This window comes from Rhinoraja longicauda, chromosome 11 (assembly GCF_053455715.1).
Source record: "Rhinoraja longicauda isolate Sanriku21f chromosome 11, sRhiLon1.1, whole genome shotgun sequence".
Lineage (NCBI taxonomy): Eukaryota > Metazoa > Chordata > Chondrichthyes > Rajiformes > Arhynchobatidae > Rhinoraja > Rhinoraja longicauda.
In genome coordinates this window covers 19,537,869-19,551,967 of record NC_135963.1, presented here as the reverse complement: position 1 = coordinate 19,551,967, position 14,099 = coordinate 19,537,869, and positions in this window count along the sequence as shown.

Here is a 14,099-nt window from a genome sequence, read left to right as displayed (position 1 = left end):
AACTGACATAACGGGCGGCGCCAAGGCGGGGGCGGAAGGGAGGATGTCACCTGGTACCCGCAGGGGCGAACTGTAGACGAGCTCGGCCGAGGATGTGCCCAGCTCAGCCTTCGGGGCCGTACGAATGCCGAGGAGGACCCAAGGCAGCTGGTCAGCCCAATCGTGGCCGGTCAGGCGAGCACAGAGGGACGCCTTCAGCTGCCGATGGAAGCGCTCAACCATCCCGTTGGCTTGGGGACGAAAGGCGGTGGTCTGCTGTAAGCGAGCACCATACAGCTGTGCCAGCGCGGCCCAGAGGGACGAGGTGAACTGGGCCCCCCGAACCGTGGTGATGATAGCCGGGACGCCGAAACGGGCCACCCAATGCAAAGCCAGGGCCCGTGCACAGGAGGCCGCCGAGGTGTCCGACAACGGGAGCGCCTCCGGCCAACGCGTGAACCGATCAACCACCGTCAGCAGATGCGTATAACCCCCAGAATAGGGCAATGGACCCACCACATCCACATGGATGTGGAAAAAACGGTCGGCGGGAACCTCGAATCTCTGGTATGGGGGCTGGACATGGCGATGAACTTTGCAGGTCTGGCACGGAATGCAGGCGCGTGCCCAGGCTGCCACCTGCTTCCGCAGGCCGTGCCAGACAAACCGGGCAGCCACCATGGCTGAAGTCGCCCTGATGGACGGGTGTGCCAAGCCATGAATGGCCTCAAAAACCTTAAGCCGCAGGGCGGCCGGCACCACCGGGCGAGGGCGTGTAAGGGAAACATCACACCACAACTTGGTACCTGTGGGGCCACACGCCACCTGCTCCAAACGCAGTCCCGAGGCCGTGGAGGCGTACACTGCGGCAGTCCCTTCCAGGCGCTGAGCCTCCGATAGCTCCTGGAAATCCACCTATTTACCCACCACGGCTACGGAGGGAATGGCCGGCCGGGACAGTGCATCAGCAACGGCATTAAGCCTACCCGCAATATGACGGACATCGGTGGTAAACTCCGAAATCAGGGTGAGGTGCCGCTGCTGGCGAGCTGACCACGGATCAGAAACCTTAGCAAAAGCGAATGTTAGAGGTTTGTGATCCGTGTAGGCCACAAAAGAACGGCCTTCCAAAAAATAACGGAAGTGGCGGACTGCTAAATAAAGGGCCAGGAGCTCCCTATCAATCGCACTGTACTTGAGCTCTGCTCAAGAGAGCTGCCTGCTGAAAAACGCCAGGGGCTGCCAGTGACCGTCGACCTGCTGCTCCAAAACCCCACCCACCGCCACGTCTGAGGCGTCCACCGTCAGCACCGTGGGGGCGGAGGAGCGCGGGTGTACGAGCATGGTGGCATTGGCGAGGGCCTGTTTGACCGCAACAAAAGCCGTCTCTGCAGCTGCGGACCATACCAACTCAGCAGGGTTACCCGCGAGACATTGAAAAAGGGGACGCATGACCCGAGCTGCTGCAGGCACGAACCGATGATAAAAGTTCACCATGCCCACGAATTCCTGCAAGCCGTTGATGGTAGTAGGGCGAGGGAAAGAGCGGACCGCGTCCACCTTAGCTGGCAAAGGAGTGGCACCGGCCGGAGTAACCCGGTGACCCAAAAAATCCACCGCGGACAGGCCGAATTGGCATTTGTCCGGATGGAGAATCAGGCCGTGATCTTGCAGCCTCTGGAACACCGTGCGGAGGTGGACCAAGTCCTCCTGGACCAAACGGCTGGCAATCAAAATATCATCAAGGTAAATAAACACAAACGGCAACCCTCGACCCACCCGGTCCATCAGATGCTGGAATGCCTGAGCTGCATTTTTAAGGCCGAAAGGCATACGCAACCACTCAAACAACCCGAACGGAGTAATGGTAGCCGTTTTTGGAATGTCCGGCAGATGGACCGGGATCTGATGATATCCCCGCACTAAATCAATTTTTGAAAAAATTGTAGCCCCCTCCAGGCTAGCTGAGAAGTCCTGAATGTGCGGAATCGGGTAGCGGTCCGGCCGCGTTGCCGCGTTGAGTCGACGGAAATCCCCACATGGTCTCCACCCCCCAGACGCTTTGGAAACCATATGCAAGGGGGAGGCCCACGGACTACTGGAAGGCCGAATAATTCCCAGCCTCTCTAAGTTTAGGAACTCCTCTCGAGCCATGGCCAGCTTGTCGGGTGGGAGGCGCCGTGCCCGGGCAAAAACCGGCGGCCCCTCGGTCGGGATGAAATGAACAACCCCGTGCTTCTCGGAAGGTGCATCAAAACGCTGGACGAGGAACTGCGGGAAGTCGGCCAGGACCGCATCGAACTGACCGGGAGCCGTGGTAATGGCCTGGATCACTGGCTTGGGTGGGGCGGCGCTTGTAGGAGCCTCCGGCCCGGTACCTCAGGGCCGTACACCAGCCGAGGGTTGCAGGCCTCTCCCGCGGACGTCTGCGACCAAGGAAAACGCCCATAGGAAATCTGCACCCAAAATGGCCTGGCCCACATCCGCAACGATGAATTCCCAACGGTAAGTCCTGGACTCGAAGGACAGGGACATGGCCCTTTTACCGTAAGTACGGATGATGCTACCATTCACTGCAATGAGGGGCGGGCCCTTCCCCCCCGCCCGAACTTCGCAGTCATAGGGGGGCACAATACTCACGACCGCTCCCGTATCCACTAGAAAAACGATCCCGGTACTCTGATCTGTAGCGTAGAGGCGGCAATTACGGCCAATCGAGACTGCCTCTACATTCGATCGGCCCAGGCATTTCCCGGAAACGAACACGGGGCTCTGCAGCTTCGGGCCTCACTGCCCCACCGCTGTTGGGAAAAGCACCAGCCACGCCTATTCGGCCATGTTGTTCGAGCCCGCTGCCAATGAACAGGCGCCGCAGCCCTTTCTTGGCGGGCCGACTGCGAAATCGCGGCCGCTGTGTCGCTCTCCCGGCCGCTCCCCCGACTGCCGCTGGGCCTCGAGATCCAGTTAACCGAGCCGTCTCGGGTGTGCCGCTCCCTAACGAGCGTGTCGGCCTTCTCGGCGAACGCTACCGGATCTTCAAAAGAGACGTCCGCCAACACCAACCTGACGTCCCCAGGTAGCTTCTCCCGAAAGGCCGCTTCGAACACCATACACGGCTGATGGTCGCCCATCAAAGGCAACATCTCGGACGGCAGCCGCTGCCCCAGCTCTGGCAAATGGAGGCTTCAGAGTCCGCTGGTTCTGGCTCCAGCCGAAAGTCCGCAGCAGGAGCCTCTTGAGCCCCACGTACTGCCCCGTTTGGGGTGGACTGGTCAGGTATTGACTGACCCGCGCAGCCACCTCCACCTGCAGACAGCTCACCAGGTGGTGGTACTTCTCCTGGTCTTCCTCCACCGTTTTAAGATGGAACTGCGATTCCGCCTGCACAAACCACAGGTGCGGCTGATGGGCCCAGAACGGCGGTAGATGAATTTCGCCCGCGCTCACTCCCGCCTGCGACATGCTGCTGCTTCGATTCTAACGTTCGAGGTCACCAATGTAGTGAGTCCAAACGAGCGATATTACCCAAAGACTTTATTGTCGATAAAACCCGTGACAAACGCAACGTACTTACTCTTGGACTAACACTAACTTCGCTCGCTAATCTAATCTCTAACCTGAGTTTGGCGCCAGACACTTAAATACCTCGCGCTCCCGTAGCACGTGACCCGTAAACCAATCCGAGGGTTCTAGACTACCTGGCCAATCCGTATGCCCCTACAAGCCCAACATTTGTTCTGAGTTTGCATATGTGCATGTAAACCTTTCCTATCTATCTATCTATCCAAGGTGGACACAAAGTGCTGGAGTAACTCAGCGGGTCAGGCAGCATCTTTAGAGAGAAGGAATGGGTGACGTTTCAGGTTGAGACCCTTCTTCAGACTGATGTCAGGGGAGGGGGCGGGACAAAGATAGGATGTAGTCGGAGACAGGAAGATTGGTGGGAGAACTGGGAAGAGGGAGGTGATAGAGAGGGAAAGCAGGGACTATCTGAAGTTAGAGAAGTCAATGTTCATACCGCTGGGGTGTAAACTACCCAAGCGCTTTTCCTCCAATTTGCACTGGGCCTCACTCTGATAATGGAGGAGGCCCAGGACAGAGGTCAGATTGGGAATGGAAGGGGGAGTTGAAGTACTGAGCCACTGGGAGATCAGGTTGGTAAATCTATCCAAATGCTTTTTTAAACATTGTGATTGAATGATTTCCACAGCCACCTCTGGAAGCTCGTTCCATATCCCCACCACCCTCTGAGGGATAAATTGCCCCTCAGGTCCCCTGTAAATATTTCCCCTCTCACCTCAAACTGTTTCCCTGTTTTAGTCTGCTGCACAGAGGTAAGGACTGTGACCATCCACCTTAACTAAGACCCTCATGATTTTAGAAGATAAGATCACTCCTCAGCCTCCCACGCTTCAGAGATAATAGTACAAGCCTTTCCAGATTCTCCTTCAGGCTGTAGCCCTCCAGCCCAGGCAAAGACCTTGCAAATCTTTTCTGTACCCTCTCTAGTTTGATCACATCCTTCCTGTAGCATGGCAAACATGAACTGCACACAATACTCCAAGTATGGTCCAACCAACGTCTTATACAGCTGTAACATTCCAACCCTTGTATTCAATGCCCTGACTAATGAAAGCAAGCACGCTCCACACCCTCTTCGCCATCCTGTCTGCACGTGTCTCAGCACTTTCAGAGAACTGTGTACTTGCATCCCTAGGTGTCTTTGTTTTACAACAGGGCCCCACTTTCACCGCACAAGTCCTGCCCTGCTTTAACTTACAAATTACGACACCTCACATTTTTCTCTGAGTTGAATTTCATCTGTCGTTCCTTGGGCAACATTCCCAATAAGGAACATAACCTGGTTCTGCCGCAGTGATACTCCAAAAATGGGAGGTGGGGAGAAATCTCTCTTTCCCGCATCAGGCACTGAATATATTTGTGGCCAATATGTCTCAGTGGGATGAGAGGGAAGGGGCTGGGGATGGAAAAGTCAGATTCGAGGTCTAAGGTCAGATTGGCCACAATCATGATAGGTTAGAAAAAATACAATGTGAAAAGGTAATAGATTACATTTTATTCAGAAACCACTTCTGGAAGAAGAAGAATATAAGAGCCAGGGAAGATTCCGCTTTGGTTCGGTATAGAGGTGGCTGTTGCTTTATCTCGTGGTTAGTACAAGTGGATTTATAATATGAAACATTAATGTTCCAATTGCCTGGAAGGGTAGTATGGTACTGGTGAATATATTTCACTCGTGAACAATGATAATACAATTGGAAAATGATGTATCTGTCTATGTTTTACATTCTAGTCCTTGGCTTTACAACCAAATAGTCAAAATGCCTTTTATCATATATCATATCATATCATATATATCATATCATATATATACAGCCGGAAACAGGCCTTTTCGGCCCACCAAGTCCGTGCCGCCCAGCGATCCCCGCACACTAACACTATCCTACACCCACTAGGGACAATTTTTACATTTACCCAGCCAATTAACCTACATACCTGTACGTCTTTGGAGTTAATAATATTGACATAGAAACAAATTTTGATTGCCTTTCAGAATCAGAATTTCCCTATTGAGATATTTAGCGTAGCCTATTCTGGAAGGGAAAGAGTAAAAGGTTAGGTGTTTGCTCATTTTATTTAGCACTGAGCGGGCTGCTGCTTCTCCTGAGTGTGTACTGGAGTTCACATACATGCCCAGTTCCCTATGGCGAAATGGGCTAAGGGCATTAAAGCACAATGTGGAACTGCATAGTATAAGAATAAAGACACGAGACTGCACATGCTGGAATCTTGAAGAAAAAAATAAAATGCTCAGTGGGCCAGGCAGCTGTGGGAGGAAGTAGACAAATTACATTTTGGCTTGGGACTGATGGTGTAGAGGGGAGATAGCTGCTAGAAAGAAGTGAGGAAAAGGGGTGGGGCAAGATCTGACAGGTGATAGGAAGAGGAAGGAACTGCTGGTTTGAACTGAAGATGGACACAAAAAGCTGGAGTAACTCAGCGGGGCAGGCAGCATCTCTGGAGAAAGAATGGGTGATGTTTCGGGTTGAGACCCTTCTTCAGTCTGAAGACACAAAATGCTGGTGTAACTCAGCAGGTTAGGCAGCATCTCTGGAGAGAAGGAATGGGTGATGTTTCGGGTTGAGATCCTTCTTCAGTCTGAAGACACAAAAGGCTGGTGTAACAGCGGGTCAGGCAGCATCTCTGGAGAGAAGGGACGGTCAGTCTGAAGAAGGGTCTCGACCCGAAACGTCACCAGTTCCTTCTCTCCAGAGATGTTGCCTGTCCCGCTGAGTTACTCCAGCTTTTTGTGTCCATCTTAGGTGACAGGTGGAGCCAGGTAAGGGAGGATTGAATGGCATTAGTCATGTAGAGAAGGATGAAGATATTAACCAAGGCTGGAGGTGATAAGTAGAGAAGACAAAGGGGTGAAAACGGTTAATGTGATCAGGAAGATGAAGAGTGAAATGCAGAACCAGAGGGAGGGTAGATGGAAATAGGGTGGGGGAGGGAGGGTGAGGGAGAAAATGGGGGTGACCCAGATTAGGGAGTTGGGTGATGAGCAGCTGAAGGAGGTGGAGGAGGGGAAAGGAACGTGGTAATGGGGGCTGGTGAAGTGGAAAGAAAGATGTGCACCGTGGGTGGGGATTAAGGCAAACTGGGTAGATGACAAGTCTCTTGACGCTTTCACCCGCTTCATTGTCTCTCACTGCTAAAGTTTTGTCTGTTGATGCTAGAAAAAGCATGCTGCCATCTGAGTTATAATGCAGTGCCATCACCGCTCCACTGTGACCTTGCAATGTAGCATAATTATCGCTGTATTTATTCACAAAATGCTGGAGTAACTCAGCAGGTCAGGCAGCATCTCAGGAGAGAAAGAATGGGTGATGTTTCGGGTCGAGACCCTTCTTCAGACTGATGTCAGGGGGACGGGACAAAGGAAGGATATAGGTGGAGACAGGAAGATAGAGGGAGAACTGGGAAGGGGGAGGGGAAGAGAGGGACAGAGGAACTATCTAAAGTTGGAGAAGTCAATGTTCATACCGCTGGGCTGCAAGCTGCCCAAGCGAAATATGAGGTGCAGTTCCTCCAATTTCCAGTGGGCCTCACTATGGCACTGGAGGAGGCCCATGACAGAAAGGTCAGACTGGGAGTGGGAGGGGGAGTTGAAGTGCTCAGCCACCGGGAGATCAGGTTGGTTAAGGCGGACTGAACGAAGGTGTTGAGCGAAACGATCGCTGTCGCATCTATATTCCAAAATAATACGAGTCGAGTTGTTGATCCATTCAAGTGAAATTTACAACAATAAATTTCTCTCTCGTGACCCGTTGAAAACATTAGAGGAGCTTGAAGACTCGAGGTTGTTGGTCCCGCCTGCAGCACGGCCTGCACCGAGGTCAGCAGCCTGTTGTGGGGGTGCTTGTCCTGCACCAGCGCCATCTCGTTTGCTATTTCTTTTTACCAAACATTTTCCATTCTATTCGTCAGATCCTGCGGACCACGCCAAATGTTACAAGGGAACAGGTTCAAGGATCTGACTAGTAGAACAGAAAAAGGCTCATTCGTCTGTTTGGTTACAAATCAGTTTTATTGGCAAGAAAGAGAACAAAAACAATACTTGTCTTGGTATGCATGTGGTCCGGCTTACAGCAGCACACCTCTCTCTCTCTCTCTCTCTCTCTCTCTCTCTCTCTCTCTCTCTCTCTCTCTGCCTCCGTCCGCGCTGCTGATCGTGACTCCTCTCGTACATAAAACTAACTTATGGCTTCTTGGCGCCTGCCTTTATACAGATAAGAAATCAGCCGTTGAAATAACCGCTGGTAAATCCTGGCCAATTGTGCTGCTCCCAAATTCAAACTATAAACAATGGCAGGGGACTGTATCCGAGCGAGCCGAGCCCCCCGGGAACAAAGTGCTATCAGCCGCAGACTGGCGCATCAAGCAATACACACAGTGCTACAGACTTGGCGCGCAAATCAATACACTCAGTGCTACAGACTTGGCGCGCAAAATTCTCTTATAACAGATGGTCTTCAGCTTCAAGTTCCGAGGCATCCATATCACCAACAACCTAACCTGGTACCATTGCACTGATGTGGTTATCAAGAAAGAACATCAACGTATTTGCTTTCTTAGTCTGAAGAAGGGTCTCGACCCGAAACGTCGCCCATTCCTTCTCTCCCGAGATGCTGCCTGACCTGCTGAGTTACTCCAGCATTTTGTAAATAAATACCTTCTATTTGCTTTCTTTGGTATCTGAGAAGATTTTGCATGTCCACAGGGACATACTTCTAGAGATGTGATATAGAATATATTCTTACAGGATGCATCCAAGTTGATATAGTAAATGTCCTGCTCTTGACCACCTGAACCTGCAGAAAGTGGTTAACACAGCCTAATCTATCACAGGTTTGTTACTTTCTTCAATCCAGTCTACCTTTGTAGTGTGTTGCATCAGGAAGGCTGGAAATATTAAGGAAGCCTTCCACTCTGACAATTAGGGTGGCTACTCTGACCTGGCCTCTTCTGTGGTTTCAATCAAGCATTTAAAAGCTGTGTAATAATGTACATCACCAGCTGCAGGCAAAGGGCACATGTATGGTTTTATTCATTGTTATTCTGGTGCTCAGTATTGGAAGCCATGGATATGCACTCAGCCAACAAAATAGCAAATCGCTGCCAGATGCTGAAATAATGATAATGAAGTTCGATCACAGACTTTGTGTGCACTCTGCACCAGTCCCACAAGAATGGGCTAATTCCACGCACAACCCTTGTGCACATTTCCCCAGACCTGACTAGCTTTTCCGACGTATATGAAAACAAGGGGTGAATGATATACAACTCTCACCAACTTCTACAGATGCACCATCGAAAGCATTTTTATCAGGATGCATCACAGCTTGGTTTGGGAACCGCTCCATCCAAGACTGCAAGCAATTGCAGCGAATTGTGGACACAGCCCAGAACATCACACAAACCAACCTCCTTTCTATTGACTCAATTTATACCGCGCGCTGCCTCGGCAAGGCCAGCAGCGTAATCAAGGACGAGTCGCACCCTAGCCATTCCCTCTTCTCCCCTCTCCCATCAGGCAAAATGCATAGAAGTTTGAAAACGCCCATCTCCAGGTGCAGGAACTGTTTCTTCCCAGCTGTTATCAGGCAACTGAATCATCCTACCACAACCAGAGAGCAGTGCTGAAATACTATCTACCTCTTGGTGATCGTTGGACTATCCTTGTTCGGACTTTGCTGTCTTTAACTTTGCTGTCTTTATTCCCTTATGTATCTATACACTGTAAATGTCTCGATTGTAATCATGTATTGTCTTTCTGCTCGCAACAAAAGCTTTTCATTGTACCTTGGTACACGTGACAATACCTAAACTAATTAACTAACTATTTCTAACTGCTTTATATTCAGAAACGTATGGGAAAATGGTGAAACATGGTCCGTACAAGTTCATCCACTGGCTGCATTCCCTCAAAGATTACATTTTTGTTTAACTTTCTGGTGTAAACAAATGTTGTCTCAATACAGAAAAAGGACAAAAAAAATGTTTACATGTTGCATGACAGGCAAATAAATCATTGGAAATTTTAAACTGCACTTGAAACATTTGGAGCTTTTTCTCGATTTAATCTTGACATGCTCATGCATCTGACATGTTTGAAAATAGAAATCAAAATAGGTCAACCTTATTTTTCATTGAGGTCAAAGTAGTCTTTGGCAATGAGTGCATGAGACTAACTTCCAATAATGGAGAATATTTAAAAAAAAGATAGTGGGCCCGAGTAAGAACATTTTAATTCTCGGATGCTGGTTCAGAAAGGTATTTTATCTCCACTAATTTAATGTATTAAGTCGCAAGGAAAACATTCTAGTTATCCAAATGGTTCATGGCATCAATGGAGCTCTATAGGCACTCTCAGCTGGGTAATCATCCAGATAACAAGTTTTTGAGAAGGATCTGCACCTTCCATATCTGCAGCAACTTGCTGCAGAGGTTGAAGGTGTGGATCCTTCTCAAAATGCTTCTGCAAGATGCTGCAGATGTTCTACCAATTAGTGGTAGCCAGTGCCATTTTCTTCACTCTCGTGTGCTGGGGCAGCAGGGTGAAGGCCGTGGATGCCAACAGGATTAACAAGCTCAACGGGGAGGCTGGCTCCATCCTGGGCGGTGGAGTTGGATTCATGGGAGGTGGTCTTGGAGGAGAGGATGCTCCTGAAGCTGTGGAGCATCTTGGACAATATAGCTCACCCCCTCCATGACACTCTGGCCAACCTGGGGAGTGCATACAGCAACAGACTGGTTCCACCAAGATGCAGTGCAGAACGCCACAGGAGATCCTTCTTCCCTGTGGCTATCAAACTGTACAACTCCTCCCCCTTCTGTCATGGGGTAGACTGACTCATAGGGAGTAGCATCAATGGCTGGTTCTAGAGTCATCATTCAAATGTATTTCATGAAACCAATCATGCATTTTAAATATTATAGATGCAGTGAAAGAATTGAATCAAAAATGTCTGGGTATTATTTCTCCATTGTTCAGTGTAGCTAAAATGATGCCTAAATAGCAGTTGGCAATTGTGTTCTACTTCCAATACACGATCCACTGAAATCCAAGGATGTTTTTCAGTGAAGATAGATATTCTTGTGAATTCACTTTTTTTTTAACGGAGAAAGCATAATTATCCGGTTTAGTGAACCTGATTTTTACTGAAGTCAACTAATGAATAAATTGTGTGATTAATTTCTTCTGTTTGCTAATAATGCAAATTAAAACAGTTTAATTTTTGGAGTGAAATTAAAGTGTTTTCCTTGGAAACACAAGTGATTGGACTGGGGCCTTAAACAGAAAACTCAAGTTATGCAAGTTCCATGCTGTACTATACTGACAGAAGATTGTAAATGAGTTACTGTTACCTAATCACTGGTGAAGCTTGTCTCAGGAAAGAAAAACTTGCTTCAAAGGAAAGTTACTGTGCTGAAAACCTGAGGCAATGAATGAATCCTTGGTCTGACCAAAGCCTGTTTAAAACTGGACCTCATGTTACAGAGTGAGTTGCCGATGTCCATCGTGAATTGACTGATAATACGGATCTGAAGAAGGATCTCGACCCAAAACGTCACCCATTCCTTCTCTCCAGAGACGCTGCCTGTCCCGCTGAGTTACTCCAGCATTTTGTGTCTTCCTTCAATTTCAACCAGCATCTACAGTTCTTTCCTACACATGCTAATACGGGTGTTAGTCGTGGGCAACAGCCAAGAAGATGGAGTGGGGGAAATGGGTTGAGAAGTTTAAGCAGATCATCAGAAAGGCAGAGCTGGGAATGGACTTCCAGGCTGCTGTAATGTTTGAAAATTAAAATAATAGTTTAAGTACTTAACTTTGGTTAAAAGACCCGAGCAGGGGAGATCATCAGCTATCTCACGGGCCTTCATAAGTTTAGATGTTCATGAGTGATAGGAGCAGAATTAGGCCATTCGTCTACCATTCAAACACGGCTGATCTATGTTTCCCTCTCACCCCTATTCCCCTGCCCTCTTCCCATAACCCCTAACACCCATATTAATCTGTGAGAGATTTGCAGGTCAGCATTCAGCCAAGAATCCTTAAAAATATGATTTAGAAGTGGGCCCAATGCTTGTGCTGTGACTTAGTGCCAAATTGATCTTGTTCGGGGCATGTTTTATGCCCAAATCTTTTCATTTGCATCTTATTGTCAAAAGGATTTTTTTTTTAAATGCCTTAAGAAAAAAGTAAACATAGTCATCTAACATCTGAGCATAAACTTCACACAATGGGAGAGCAAGAATTACTCATAGAGTCATACAGCATGGAAACAGGCCCTTCGGCTCAACTTGTCCATACCGTTCATGATTCCACATACACACTAGATCCACCTGCCCACATTTGGCCCACATCCCTCCAAAACTCTCCTATCCATGTACCTGTCCAAATGTCTGTTAATTGTTGTTACTCTGCACTCTGCACCAATCCCACAAGAATGGGCTAATTCCACGCACAACCCTTGTGCACATTTCCCCAGACCTGACTAGCTTTTCCGACGTATATGAAAACAAGGGGTGAATGATATACAACTCTCACCAACTTCTACAGATGCACCATCGAAAGCATTTTTTATCAGGATGCATCACAGCTTGGTTTGGGAACCGCTCCATCCAAGACTGCAAGCAATTGCAGCGAATTGTGGACACAGCCCAGAACATCACACAAACCAACCTCCTTTCTATTGACTCAATTTATACCGCGCGCTGCCTCGGCAAGGCCAGCAGCGTAATCAAGGACGAGTCGCACCCTACCCATTCCCTCTTCTCCCCTCTCCCATCAGGCAAAATGCATAGAAGTTTGAAAACGCACATCTCCAGGTGCAGGAACTGTTTCTTCCCAGCTGTTATCAGGCAACTGAATCATCCTACCACAACCAGAGAGCAGTGCTGAAATACTATCTACCTCTTGGTGATCGTTGGACTATCCTTGTTCGGACTTTGCTGTCTTTAACTTTGATGTCTTTATTCCCTTATGTATCTATACACTGTAAATGTCTCGATTGTAATCATGTATTGTCTTTCTGCTCGCAACAAAAGCTTTTCATTGTACCTTGGTACACGTGACAATACCTAAACTAATTAACTAACTATTTCTAACTGCTTTATATTCAGAAACGTATGGGAAAATGGTGAAACATGGTCCGTACAAGTTCATCCACTGGCTGCATTCCCTCAAAGATTACATTTTTGTTTAACTTTCTGGTGTAAACAAATGTTGTCTCAGTACAGAAAAGGGACAAAAAAAAATGTTTACATGTTGCAGGACAGGCAAATAAACCATTGGAAATTTTAAACTGCACTTGAAACATTTGGAGCTTTTTCTCGATTTAATCTTGACATGCTCATGCATCTGACATGTTTGAAAATAGAAATCAAAATAGGTCAACCTTATTTTTCATTGAGGTCAAAGTAGTCTTTGGCAATGAGTGCATGAGACTAACTTCCAATAATGGAGAATATTTTAAAAAAAGATAGTGGGCCCGAGTAAGAACATTTTAATTCTCGGATGCTGGTTCAGAAAGGTATTTTATCTCCACTAATTTAATGTATTAAGTCGCAAGGAAAACATTCTAGTTATCCAAATGGTTCATGGCATCAATGGAGCTCTATAGGCACTCTCAGCTGGGTAATCATCCAGATAACAAGTTTTTGAGAAGGATCTGCACCTTCCATATCTGCAGCAACTTGCTGCAGAGGTTGAAGGTGTGGATCCTTCTCAAAATGCTTCTGCAAGATGCTGCAGATGTTCTACCAATTAGTGGTAGCCAGTGCCATTTTCTTCACTCTCGTGTGCTGGGGCAGCAGGGTGAAGGCCGTGGATGCCAACAGGATTAACAAGCTCAACGGGGAGGCTGGCTCCATCCTGGGCGGTGGAGTTGGATTCATGGGAGGTGGTCTTGGAGGAGAGGATGCTCCTGAAGCTGTGGAGCATCTTGGACAATATAGCTCACCCCCTCCATGACACTCTGGTCAACCTGGGGAGTGCATACAGCAACAGACTGGTTCCACCAAGATGCAGTGCAGAACGCCACAGGAGATCCTTCTTCCCTGTGGCTATCAAACTGTACAACTCCTCCCCCTTCTGTCATGGGGTAGACTGACTCATAGGGAGTAGCATCAATGGCTGGTTCTAGAGTCATCATTCAAATGTATTTCATGAAACCAATCATGCATTTTAAATATTATAGATGCAGTGAAAGAATTGAATCAAAAATGTCTGGGTATTATTTCTCCATTGTTCAGTGTAGCTAAAATGATGCCTAAATAGCAGTTGGCAATTGTGTTCTACTTCCAATACACGATCCACTGAAATCCAAGGATGTTTTTCAGTGAAGATAGATATTCTTGTGAATTCACTTTTTTTTTAACGGAGAAAGCATAATTATCCAGTTTAGTGAACCTGATTTTTACTGAAGTCAACTAATGAATAAATTGTGTGATTAATTTCTTCTGTTTGCTAATAATGCAAATTAAAACAGTTTAATTTTTGGAGTGAAATTAAAGTGTTTTCCTTGGAAACA